Source organism: Papio anubis, chromosome X (assembly GCF_008728515.1).
Source record: "Papio anubis isolate 15944 chromosome X, Panubis1.0, whole genome shotgun sequence".
NCBI lineage: Eukaryota > Metazoa > Chordata > Mammalia > Primates > Cercopithecidae > Papio > Papio anubis.
In genome coordinates, this window is record NC_044996.1 from 9,812,680 (window position 1) to 9,826,706 (window position 14,027).

Consider the following 14,027-nt stretch of genomic DNA (forward strand, 5'->3'; position numbering starts at 1 on the left):
TTTACAATAACTAAAATAATATAGTTGAATTGTTTGTAAAACAAAGAAAGAATAAATGCTTGAGGTGATGGATACCCCATTTACTCTCATGTGATTATTACACATTGTATGCCTTTATTAAAATATCCCATGTACCCTATCAACATATACCCACAAAACGTATAAGAAAATAAATACTGCCAGCACGACTTAGTGATTTATGAGAAGTAGAAGACAAACAAAAAGGAGACTTCTAAGTTTCTGTGATAGATGCAGCAAATAAACGTATCTTCAGATAATTCCAAGAATGCATGACTAGAGGTAAGTATTTAGAAAAGCAGGAAAGCATAGTCTCATAAACCCTAAAGAAAAGAGTGTTTCGGGGAAGATGGGGGAAATGCTGAGGAGTATTAAGTGATACTAAGAAGGGATTGAAAAGTTGTTAGTGGATTTGACAGCAAGTAAATCACTTGCACCCTCGGTATATTGTCAGCACAGTTTTAGTGGATGCCTAAGAGTGGATGAGTATTTCTATTTCTGGAAATATATAAGAAAAAGGAACCCCCAAAAACAACTTACCACAAAGCACATATAAATGCTAGACAACATAAAATCATATCCTTGAATTACATAGCTGAAACCATAATATATTATGTCCACTTGAGATAATTTTAGACTATAGGAGAGTTGTAAATATACTACAATGAGTTTCTGTATACCCTTCATCCAGCTGCCTCTAATGTTAACATCTCACATAAGCATAGTACAATTATGAACATTATGAAACCAAAATTTGTACATTTAACTAAACTGTAGACTATATTCAGATTCTATGAGTTTTTCCACTAACGTTCCAGGATGCAGTCCATAATAGCACATTGCATTTAGTTTTCATGTCTCCTTAGTTCCCTCCAATCTATAACAGTTCCTCAGTCTTTCTTTATCTTTCAGTATATAGGCATTTTTGAAGAGTATTAGTCAGGCATTTTGTAGAATATCCCTCAATTTCACTTCATCCGATGCTTTCTCATGAATACAGTTAATTTATGCAATTTTTGAAAAAATATCATGGACTGTATATTATTGATATTGTATCTTTCATCAAAAAGTGGGCGAAGGATGTGAACAGACAGCTCTCAAAAGAAGACCTTCATGTGGCCAACAAACATACGAAAAAAAGCTCATGATCACTGGTCATTGGAGAAACACAAATCAAAACCACAATGAGATACCATCCCACGCCAGTTAGAATGGTGATCATTAAAAAGTCAGGAAACAACAGATGCTGGAGAGGATGTGGAGAAATAGGAACACTTTTACAACGTTGATGGGAGTGTAAATTAGTTCAACCTTTGTGAAAGACAGTGTGGCAATTCCTCAAGGATCTAGAACCAGAAATACCATTTGACCCAGCAATCCCATTACTGGGTATATACCCAAAGGATTACAAATCATTCTACTATAAAGACATGCACATGTATGTTTATTGGAGCACTATTCACAATAGCAAAGACTTGGAACCAACTCAAATGCCCATCAATGACAGACTGGATAAAGAAAATGCGGCACATATACACCATGGAATACTATGCAGCCATAAAAAACAATCAGTTTATGTCCTTTGCAGGGACATGGATGAAACTGGAAACCATCATTCTCAGCAAACTAACACAGGAGCAGAAAACCAAACACTGCATGTTCTCACTCATAAGGGGGAGCTGAACAATGGGCACCATATGGGCACAGGGAGGGGAACATCACACACCAGGGCCTGTCAGGGGGTTAGGGGCAAGGGGAGGGATAGCATTAGGAGAAATACCTAATGTAGATGACAGGTTGATGGATGCAGAAAACCATCAACCACCATGGCACATGTATCCCTATGTAACGAACCTGCACGTTCTGCACATGTATCCCAGAACTTAAAGTACATAAGAAATGAATGTAGTCCGGGTACAGTGGCTCACGCCTGTGATCCCACCACTTTGGGAGGCTGAGGCGGGCGGATCACGAGGTCAGGAGATCGAGACCACCCTGGCTAACACAGTGAAACCCCGTCTGTACTAAACACACACACACACACACACAAAATTAGCCGGGCGTGGTAGCAGGCACCTGTCGTCCCAGCTACTTGGGAGCCTGAGGCAGGAGAATGGTGTGAACCTGGGAGGCGGAGCTTGCAGTGAGCCGAGATTGCGCCACTGCACTGCAGCCTGGGCGACAGAGCGAATATAATATGTAATATATTTTTTCATAAATATGTATATATTATATATATGTTTATGAAACACATATATATTATATATATATGTTCATGAAAACAGAAAGCAAAGAATAGTATATCCTTCTAAGCACATCACAAGCAGGCCCAGTAGACTTAGGTCTTAGCTCAGTCCTCTTATTATTCCTCCAGCAACAGTTTTTGTTCCAGCACTCATTCCTGCCCTGCCCCCAGAATAGATTTTATCTATTCCTTGCTCTGAGTCAAAATGGATTTTAACCAGTGCGCTAAGTATGGGTACCCCCCTCCAATACGCAGAGATTAATAATTTTGTTCTATAGGGATAATAGGGGGAAGGGTTTGTGTGGAATTTTATGACCTCTTAAAGTGGTTGCTGTTCTCCTTCCTCTGGTCTGCAACATAAGGGGAACTTTTGAAGGACACTCTTCAGTCTTTTCTGTGAGCACCCGGTGAGGTGCATAGAAAGAAAACCATCAAGAAATTCCAGACTCTTCCAGTTTTTGTGGACTTCGTGGATTCACAGTTTTCCAGTGTCCGTCCAGTTTCCACCAATTCACTGATCATCATGGATGGATTCTGTTTACTGTCTTCTGTTTGTGTCTTCTCTAAGGAAGCCAGTGCTCATGTTGCTCTTTGAATGTGGGGACAGTTGTTTGCCCTGAAACCTCAAACCTCCCACGAGTTCATGAAAAATTATGAATTTGAAGATTTGTTTCATCTCCTTCATTGTAAAGTGGGAGCTGCCACTCATTCCAGTTCTCCAATTCCTTAAGCAGAAATTATTACTATATTTTATTTAGATAACACAAATATTTTACTTTGAATGTATTAAAGATTATACTTTTATTTATGGCGTTTTTAAATTTATCACGGTTTGCAACAGCTTATTATTATAGTGTTTCTCTAACTAGCATATAGCTCAAATTTTACTTGTCTATTTGAAAGCACATTACTCATATCTAGAGGTGAAACATAATTTTGTTAATACCTGAAATCCTTTAACTTCAGAATATACTGAATATTACATATTCGTTTTAAGCAGTGCCCTAATTCTCATGTAAATTTAATGCAAAATATGTCTTTGGAATTTACATATATAAACACTTTTTATATTATTAAAATAGCAATTGAAGTGCACTGACGCACAGATAAAAGTTAAATAATTGCTTCTAGACTTGACTTTATGAGTCTATGTTTTGATTGTTCTGCTTAATAAATATATGCTTTAAAAAATACATTTTCCAATAGTCAGATCTCTTTAAAAGTCATTGATAAACAACAGTGCTAGGTTGTATTTCCTCTTTTATCTTTATTGAGGTATAATTGACAAAATTGTGTATATTTAAGGCATATAACTTGATGTAATGTACATACACATTGTGAAATAATTATCGCAGTGAAGCTAATTAACATATCAATCTTCTCACATGGTAATATTTTCCTTTGTGTGTGTGTGTGTGTGTGTGTGTGTGTGTGTGTGTGTGTGTGTTTCTGTGTGGTGAGAACATTTAAGATCTACTTTCTTAGCAAATTTCAACTACACAAGAAAGTATTGTTAACTATTGTCACCATGCTCTCCGGAAGTTATTCATCTTGCAAAACTGAAACTTTGTACTCTTTGACCAATATCTCCCCATTTCAAATATTCCTATATGTGGACTATAGTCTATTAATATACCATAAATAATGCACTTGTTATTTACTATAGCTATTATTTATTGCTAGAAATGTTATTCTACTATTTCTCAAGGGAATATACTGCAATTACATGATCACTAAATTTGTGATTATTTCTGAAACAATTTGTACTCACAATTGGCTTTATTAATTATATATTTTTGATTTCTTATTCAATTATAACTGTCTTTATCACCTGTGGAGCAAAATTGTCTTCATAACATACAAGACAGATCATAAAAGCCTTATAAAGCCAATATTATCCCGTGTTGAGTGTAAGGATCAGAAAAATACTTTTAAAAATAATATTACAACCTGGTTAATGCTTAATGGCACTAACGTACATGATTCTACTTTTACTCATCTAGACTAGTGGTGGACAAAAATTAGACTGATTTTATGACTATTAGCAGATTCATATTTTACAGCTCTAATAAGGTACATAATGTACACACCAGAAACTTCACCCATTGAAAGTGTACAATTCAATGACTTATAGTATATTTATAGACCTATGCAAGCATCACCAAAATCTAGACTTAAAACATTTTCATCACTCCCTAAAATTCCCTCCAACTCATTTGTCCCCATCCCCAGCCCAGGAAAACACTTACGGTTTCTGCCTCTATAGAGGTGCCTTTTCTGGCAATTCATTAAAATGGGATCTTATAATATGGGGTGTCTAGGTTTGGCTTCTTTTAGTTAACATAATGTTTTTAAAGGTTCAACCAGGCTTTAGAATATACCAGTACTTTATAGCTTTGAATTGAATAATAGAATTCCATTGTATAAAATTATTGTTTATTTTTATCTATTCACCATTTGGTGGACATTTAGGTTGTTTCCACTGTTTGGCTATTATTAATAATACTGTCATAAACTTTCACTCACAAGTAATCATGTGTACATCAACTGCTTTACGAGGTACTGTAGCAAGTCGATGTTTTATTTTGTAAGACTCTTAACTATTTTACAAAGTGGCTATAAAAATACAGTTTTTAACAACAGTATATGAAGGTTCCAATTTCTCCAAAACTTCAAAAACAGTTATTGTGCTATTTTGTATTTTAGCTACTCTGGTGGGTATAAAGTGATACCTTATTGTGGTTTTAAATTGCATTTTCTCAGTAACTTAAGCATGTTTCTTAAGCATATTTTATGTATCTTCTTTGGTGAAATGCCTATTCAAATCTTTTGCCCATTTATTATTGGATTTTTGTCTTATTATTGAGTTGTAAGAGTTCTTTACAGATGTTTTAGGATATACACTATTTGCAAGTATTTTCTTCTATATCTGTAGATTGTATTTTTATTTTCTTAATGATATATTTTGGAGTGAAAAGTTTTAAATTTTGATGAAATACAATTTACTTGTTGTCATTTTTAGGTACAGTTGTTCCAGCACCATTTGTTGAAAATACAATCTTTTCTCTCATTAAATTGCCTTCCTTTTTATTAAAAATCAATTGAACATAAATTTAAGTATTTATTTTTGCACTCTCAATTCTACAGTAAGCAAAGAGTCCCGTTTCAATTTTCTGCATATGGCTAGCCAGTTATCCTAGCACATAGGCAGGGACAAAGACTTCATAATGAAGGTGCTAAAAGCAATTGGAACGAAAGCAAAAATTGACAAATGGGACTAATTAAAGAGTTTTTGCACAGCAAAAGAAACTGAGTAAACAGACAAGTTACAGAATGAGAGAAAAATTGTGTAAACTATCCATCTGATAAAGGTCTAATATCCAGAGTCTAGAAGAAATTTAAACAAATTAACAGGGAAAAAACAGCCCCATTAAAAAGTGGGCAAAGGACATGAACAGACACTTTTCAAAAGAAGACATACATGAGGTGAACATGCATATTTTTTAAAAAGCTCAACATTATTGATCATTACAGAAATACAAATCACAACCACAATGAGATATCATCTCATACAAGTCAGAATATCTATTATTAAAAAGTAAAAAAAATAACAGATGCTGGTGAAGTTGTGGAGAAAAAGGGGCACTTATATACTGTTGGTGAGAGTATAAATTAGTACAACCATTGTGGAAGACAGTGTGGTGATTCCTCAAAGACCTAGAGGCAGAAACATCATTTGAGCCAAGAATCCCATTACTGGATGTATACCCAAAGGAAATAAATCATTCTATTAATTATAAAAATACATGCACGTGTATGTTCATTGCAGCACTATTCACAATAGCAAAGATATGGACTCAACCCAAATACCCATCAATGACAGACTGGATAAATAAAATGTGGTACATACACTCTATGGAATATTATGCAGCCATAAAAAGGAAAAAGATCATGTCCTCTGCCGGGACATGGATGGAGCTGGAAGCCATTATTCTCAGAAAACTAATGCAGGAACAGAAAACCAAACACCACATTTTCTCACTTATCAGTGGGAGCTAAATGATGAGAACACATGAACACACAGAGGAGAACAACACACACTGGGACCTATCAGAGGGTAGAGGGTGGGAGGAGGGAGAGGATCAGGAAAAATAACTAACAGGTACTAGGCTTAATACTGGATGATAAAATAGTCCGTACAACCACCCTCCATGACACACATTTCCCTGTGTAACAAACCTGCATATCCTGCACATGGACCCCTGAACTTAAATAAAACTTAAAAAAAATAAAGAAAACCTGCGTATCCAGCACATGGACCCCTGAACTTAAATAAAACTTAAAAAAATAAAGATTGCACATGGGATTTTGATAGTGATTGTAATGACTCTAGAGAACAATGTTGGGGACAATTGCAATCTTACCAATGCTGAGTCTTCTAATCCATGAACATAAAATGCTTCTCTTTTTATTTAAGTCTTTTAAAATTTATCTCAGCATGTATGGTGGTTTTCAGTATACAGATATTGCACTTCTTTTGCTAAATTTATTCCTAAGTATTTTATTTTTTGGATGCTGCTGTAAATGAAACTGTGTTCCTAATTTTATTTTTTAGTTGTTCAATGCTTATATATATATACACACACAATTATATGTGTGTATATGTTTATGTTTATATGAACAATTGATTTTCTTTATTGATCATTTCTCTTTTGACATAGCTAAACCAGCTTATTAATTCTTGAAGTTTTGTGGGTGTGATTTTAGGATTTTCTGCATATAGTATTTTTGTCATCTATAAATAAAAGAAGTTTAATTTATTTTTTTAAAACTTCATTCCTTTATTTTTTCTTATTACACTGGCTGGAACCTACAGCACAATGTTAAATAGAGATGGTGTGGGTGGGGTGTGGTGGCTCACACCTGTAATCCCAGCACTTTGGGAGGCAGAGGCGGGCAGATCATGAGGTCAGGAGGTCGAGACCATCCTGGCTAACACGGTGAAACCCCGTCTCTACTAAAAACACAAAAAAGTAGCCAGGCGTGGTGGTGGGCACCTGTGGTCTCAGCTACTCAGGAGGCTGTGGCGGGAGAATGGCATGAACCCGAGAGGTGGAGGTTGCAGTGAGCCGAGACCACGCCACTGCACTCCAGCCTGGGCGACAGAGTGAGACTCTGTCTCAAAAAAAAATAGAGATGGTGTGGGAGTGAGCATAATTTCCTTTTTTCTCATCCTAGGAATAAAATACTTATTCTTTTATTATTGACTCTAATGATAGCTATATGGTTCTCTTAAAAGACATTTTTTAGGTGAGGAGAAATCTTTTCTGTTCCTAATGTCTCTAGATCTTTTGATCAGGAATTGTGATGAACATTGTCAAATGGTTGTTATGCATCTATTAAAAATAATCATGTTTTCATCCTTCTAACTTTGTAAAAACGCCCAAGTTATCTTCCAATGTAGCTGTACCATTTCATACCCAGCAGCAATTAATGAAAGTTCCTATTGTGCCATGTCATCAGCAGCAATTAGTACTGTCAGGTTGTTTTGTTTTTGGTTTGTATTTTAGTCATTCTTATGAATATGTGATGTTATATCATTGTTGATTTAGTTTGCAATTCACTAATAACAAATGATGTTGTGCTTCTTTTCATATGCTTATTTGCCATCTCTTTAATTTGCCATCTCTTTAACTTTGGTGAGGTGTGGCGTCAGATACTTTGTGCAGTTTTGAAACTGGGTTAATTTGTTTTCATATTGTTGCATTTTAAGAGTTCTTCGTATATATTGGATGACAGTCTGTGATTAGATATGTATACTGCAGATATTTTCTCTCAGACAGTAGCTTGTATTTTCATTTTATTTTTCTTCAACTTTTAAGTTCTGGGGTGCATGTGCAGGATACACAGGTTTGTTATGTAGGTAAAGGTGTGCCAGTGGTGCAATCTTGGCTTCACAGATCAACCCATCACCCAGAAACTAAGCCCAGCATTCTATTAGCCTCATTATTCCAAGTAGCTGGGCTCTACCCTCCCTCAGCCCACTCTGACAGGCCCCGATGTGTGTTGTTCCTCACCATGTGTCCATGTGTTGTTGTCATTCAGCTCCCACTTATAAGTCACAAAGTCCGCAGTGTTTGGTCTTTCTGCTTCCTGCCTTACTGATTTGGTGAGGATTACATGGCTTCCAGCTCCATCCATGTCCCTGCCAAAGGTACCATGATTCTCTATATCCTTTTTATGGCTGCATGAGTATTCCGTGGAGTATGATGTACCACGTCTTTTCTATTGTGAATAGTGCTGCAATGAACATGCACGTGCATGTATTTTTATAATAGAATGATTTATATTCTTTTGGGGATGTACCCAGTAATGGGATTGCTGGGTCAAATGGTATTTCTGCCTCTAAGTCTTTGAGGAATCACCACAATGTCTTCCACATGATTGAACTAATTTACACTCCCACCAACAGTGTAAAAGCATTCTTTTTTCTCTGCAAGCTCACCAGCATCTGTTGTTTCTTGAATTTTTATAAATGCCATTCTGACTGGCATGAGATGGTATCTCATTGTGGTTTTGATTTGCATTTCTCTGATGATCAGTGATGTTGAGATTTTTTTCATGTTTGTGGGCTGCATGAATGCCTTCTCTTGAGAAATGTCTACTCATGTCTTTTGTCCACTTTTTAATTGGCTTTTTTTAAATTATAAGTTTGTTTAAGTTCCTTGTAGACTCTGGATATTAGACCATTGTCAGATGGATAGATTGCAAAATTTTTCTCCCATTCTGTAGGTTGTCTGTTTGCTCTGTTGATAGTTTATTTGCTGTGCAGAAGCTCTTTAGTTTAATTAGACCCCATTTGTCAATTTTTGCTTTTGTTGCAATTACTTTTGGTATTTTTGTCATGAAATCTTTGCCAGTGCCCATGTCCTGAATGGTATTGCCTATATTTTCTTCTAGGGTTTTCATAGTTTTGAGTTTTACTTTTAAGTGTTTAATCAGTCTTGACTTAATTTTTGTATAAGGTATAAGGAAGGAGTCCAGTTTCAATCTTCTGCATATGGCTAGCAAGTTCTCCCAGCACCATTTATTAAATAGGGAATCCATTTCCCATTACTTGTTTTTTGTCAGGTTTGTTGAAGATCAGATGATTGTAGGTGTGCAGTCTTATTTCTGAGTTCTCTATTCTGTTCCATTGATTTATTTGTCTGTTTTGGTACCAGTTTTTTTTTTTTTTTCCTTAGGATTGTGTTGGCTATTGAGGCTCTGTTTTTGGTTCCATGTGAATTTTAAAATAGTTTATTCTAATGCTGTGAAGAATGTCAATGGTAATTTAATGGGAGTAGTATCGAATCTATAATTTATTTTACGCAGCATGGCCATTTTCATGATACTGACTCTTCCTATGCATAGCACGAAATGTTTTTCCATTTATTGGTGTCCTCTTGTATTTTCATTTTCTTAACAGTATCTTTCACAGAGCAGGCATTTGTTATTTTAGTAAGGTTCAGCTTATAATTTTTATTTTTTCCTTTGTGGATCATGATTTTGGTCTTTTTTCTACTAACTCATCACCAAATCCCAACTCAATCAGATTGTTTCCAATGTTTTCTTCTAGAAGTTTTACAGTTTTGCATTTTACATTGTTTTCTTCTAGAAATTTTACATTTTTCATTTTATATCATCATCTATCATACATAGTAAGTTAGTATTTGTAAAACATCTAAGTTATTTGTCTAGATTTATTTATCTACATGTAGAAGTCCAATTTTTCTAGGGTCATTTGTTGAACAGATTATCATTTCTTCATTGAATTGCTTTTGGCCTTTGTGAAAAATCAATTCACTGTATTTGTGTGAGTCTCTTTCTAGGCTCTGTGTTGTGTCCTATTTATCTATGTGTGTACAGCAGATCCTTGAGTAACATCATTTCATTTAATGCCATTTTAAAAATAACGTTGATGAGAAAACAATTTTTTGGTTCCCAGCAGGGGCCACTGTCTGTGTGGTCTTTGCATGTTCTCCCCATATCTGTGTGTGTATGTTTTTTTTTTTTTTCCAGGTATTCTGATTTCTTCCCACATCTCAACGAATGTCTACATTGTCCCAGTCCATGTGAATGTGGGCTGTAGATTGTAGGTTTGAATGTGCATTGCGATGAAATGGCCTCCTGTCCTGGGTTGGTTTCCACGTTGTGCCTTGAACTACTGAGTTAGACTTTGGCCACCTGTAACCCTGAACTAAAATAATCGGGTTGGAAAATGAATGAACACATATTATTGTCAAATAAAAATTTATAAAGTATACAACAATCATATAGATGCACGACAATAAATGATGTGATACAAAAGTGCTCAGTGAGCCTGTCCAGTTTATTCTTGTTTGTTTTTAGACTGCATGGTGTTAGGAGGTGCTCCCTATAATTTTTAGTTTGGAAACATTTATTATTTGATTTAATCCACCGCCACTACAACTGTCATCACTCATGGATTAATCAAAATTTGGGTAAATAATTATCTTACTTGTCTTTATTACTCTTTCTTAATGTATGTATAATTCACATTTACTTTAATGTTTAATACTAGAAATGCTTGGGTATCTATTTAGAAGTTTGGTAATGTTTTCATGACCAGAAATATGTCATACAACTCTTATTTATTTCATTTAGGCTATGGGAAAAGTTTGGGGTTTTTTTGTATACATTATTTTCCTTAAAGTCACAGTTTCCAAAAACTATGGACAATGTTAAGTGGAGACTTACTGTATTATTTTGCCAATGCCAAAGTCTCTGAATTTTTGTAGTTTTATAGTGAGTTTTATATTGGGTAATGTGAATTCTCTAACTCTTTCCCTCTTTCTCAGCATTGCATTGGCTATTCTGGGTCTGTTGCATTTCCATATAAGCTTTAGAAACAATTGTCAATAAATGTTGTGTGAATACAATCTTTTATACTTTTCTGGATACTGTTTGTGCATGCATACAAACATCTGTGTGATATATATTTGTTTTTCCTTGCCTCTTTGCAGTGGCTTGGATTTCCAGTACAATTTTGAATAGACGTGGAAAAAAAAAAGAAAGAGAGAGAGAGAGAGAGAGAGAGAGAAAGAGAGAAAGGGAGAAAGAAAGAGAGAAAGAGAAAGAAAGAAAGAGAGAGAGAAAGAGGGAGAGAGAAAGAAAAGGAAGGAAGGAAGGAAGGAAGGAAGGAAGGAAGGAAGAAGGAAAGAAAGAAAGAAAAACTGATTTGCCTTGGTCCTGTTCTTAGGGCCAAGTCATTTAGGTTTTTTCCCCATTAAGTATGATGTTAACTGTGGAGTTGTTTTACACGTGTTTCTTCCCGTTAACAATTTATTGTCTCTCAATTCCAAATTTATCCCTCTGAGATGGCCCTATGATAATGGAGTAGAATATTATAAAAATTTCTCTTTGGCAACTGGCAGATGTTAAATTGTCAGTATAGTGCAACAATATGCTGGGTTTAACCTCTACCAACTAGCTATATTTAAATATTTGTTCCACTTGTCCTTGTGACTTTTTCTTTGTTTTCTGTCTACGTTTTGATAAAATATTTATTGTGAATTCCATTTTATGTTTATTTATTTTATTTTTCAAATAATGTTTGCCCTGGTGTTTACAATGTATATTTCTTATTAATCGTGTACTATGTGCTCATATTACTATACTACTTTATACTGCAAAGTAAAAGGTATACTACCAATTCTCTCCTTCCATTTTTGTGCTATTCTTTTTATTCATTTTATTTTTACATATAATATAAACATATAATGCATTACTTCTGTTTTTGCTTTAGACAGTCAATTGTGTTTTTAAACAATTAGAAGTGATAAGAAAATTATTATGTTCTTTATAGTCATTTATACCATTTCTAGTGCCCTTCATTTAGGGTAGATGGAATTTCATGCCTGATGAATTTCCTTTTAACACTTCTTATAGTGCAGCTTGGCTGGCAGTTAATTCTCTAAAATTTTATTCCTAAAATTTTTTTATTTTATCCTCATTTCTACTGTTTCAAATTTACATACAGTAAAATTCATTATTGGTTTACAGTTTTAGCTGTCTTGACAAATGCATAGAGTCCTGTACACATGACCACAATCGAGATATAGGACAGTTCCATAACTGCAAACTATTCCCTGTTGTGGCCCTTTTACAGTAAAACCCTGGGAATCACTAATCTGCTCTCAGTTCCTATAGATATGTCCTTTCCAGACCACCAGATAAGTGGAATCATACCAATGATTTTACTGCCAATAATATTCCATTACATGAATGTTTCACAGTTTGTTAATCCATTACTGCTTGAAGGACATTTAGGTTGTTTAGAGTTATTAGTGATTAAGAATAAAGGTCCTGTAAATGATCACATGCAGGTTTGTGTATGAATGAGTTTTCTTTTTTTTATGAAAAAAATGTATTTTTTTAAAATTATACTTTAAGTTCTAGAGTACATGTGCACAACGTGCAAGTTTGTTACATATGTAAGCATGTGCCATGTTGGTGTGCTGCACCCATTAACTCGTCATTTACATTAGGTATATCTCCTAATGCTATCCCTCCCCCCTCCCCCCTCCCCACAATAGGCCCCAGTGTGTGATGCTCCCCTTCCTGTGTCCAAGTGATCTCATTGTTCAATTCCCACCTATGAGTGAGAACAAGAATTGCTGGGTCATATGGAAAGTATATATTTAACTTTATAAGGAACTGCTAAATTGTTTTCCAAAGTGGCTATACAAGTTTGCATTTCTCATCATCAAGGCAAAAATATTACAATTGCTCGATATCAGTGTCTTTACAAGCATTTGGATTTTCCATGTGTGTTTTTTTAGTTACTCTAATGAATATGAAGTGATATTTAATTGTGGTTTTAGTATGCGCTTCCGCAATGACTAATAATGTTGGGTAAAGTTTAATGTGCTTATTAACCATCTGTACATCTTCTCTAGTGACTGGACATTTATATCCTTTGCCCTCTGTATTATTTGGTTATTTTCCTATCTTTGAGATTTAAGTTATTTAAGAGGTGTTTTCATATTATGGATATATTTTGGTGTTTTATATTTTGACAAATACATGATTTACAAATATTTTCTTCGAGTCTTCAGTTCATCATTTTATCCCCTTAAAAGTTAGTTTTCAGAGAGGGAACATTTTATGTTTGAGAATGTCTAATTTATAATTTTTGTTTTTGTGGCTTATGATTTGATTATCATATCTACTAATTATTTGCCTAAACTAAGGTCACAAAGATTTTCTCTTAGGTTTTATAATAGGAGTTTGATAGTTCTTAATTTTGTAATGAGGTCTATGTTCTGTTTAGAGTTAATTTTTTATAAAGTGTGTGGTATAGTTCATTTTTAAAATGTATGGATGACCGAATCTTCCAGCATTGTTTGTTGTAAAGACTATCCTGCCGTAATTGAATTGCCTTTTCACCCTGTCACAAATTAGTTGGCTACATTTGTTTAGGTATATTTCTGGACTGTATAGTCTATTTTATAGTTCTGTATGCCTATGAATTTGCAAATGCCAGACTGCCTTGATTATTGTAATTTTATTGAAAGATTTATTGAAATATTTCCTCCAAATTGATTAGAATTTCTATAATCAATTTGTCATCTATTTTTAAAAATCATGCTGGCAGTTCAATTGGGCTCATATTTAATCTATACATTAATTTGGGGAGACTTGTCCTCTTAACATTATTGAATTTTCCAATCTATGAACAATGGACATGGTCCTAGTTAGC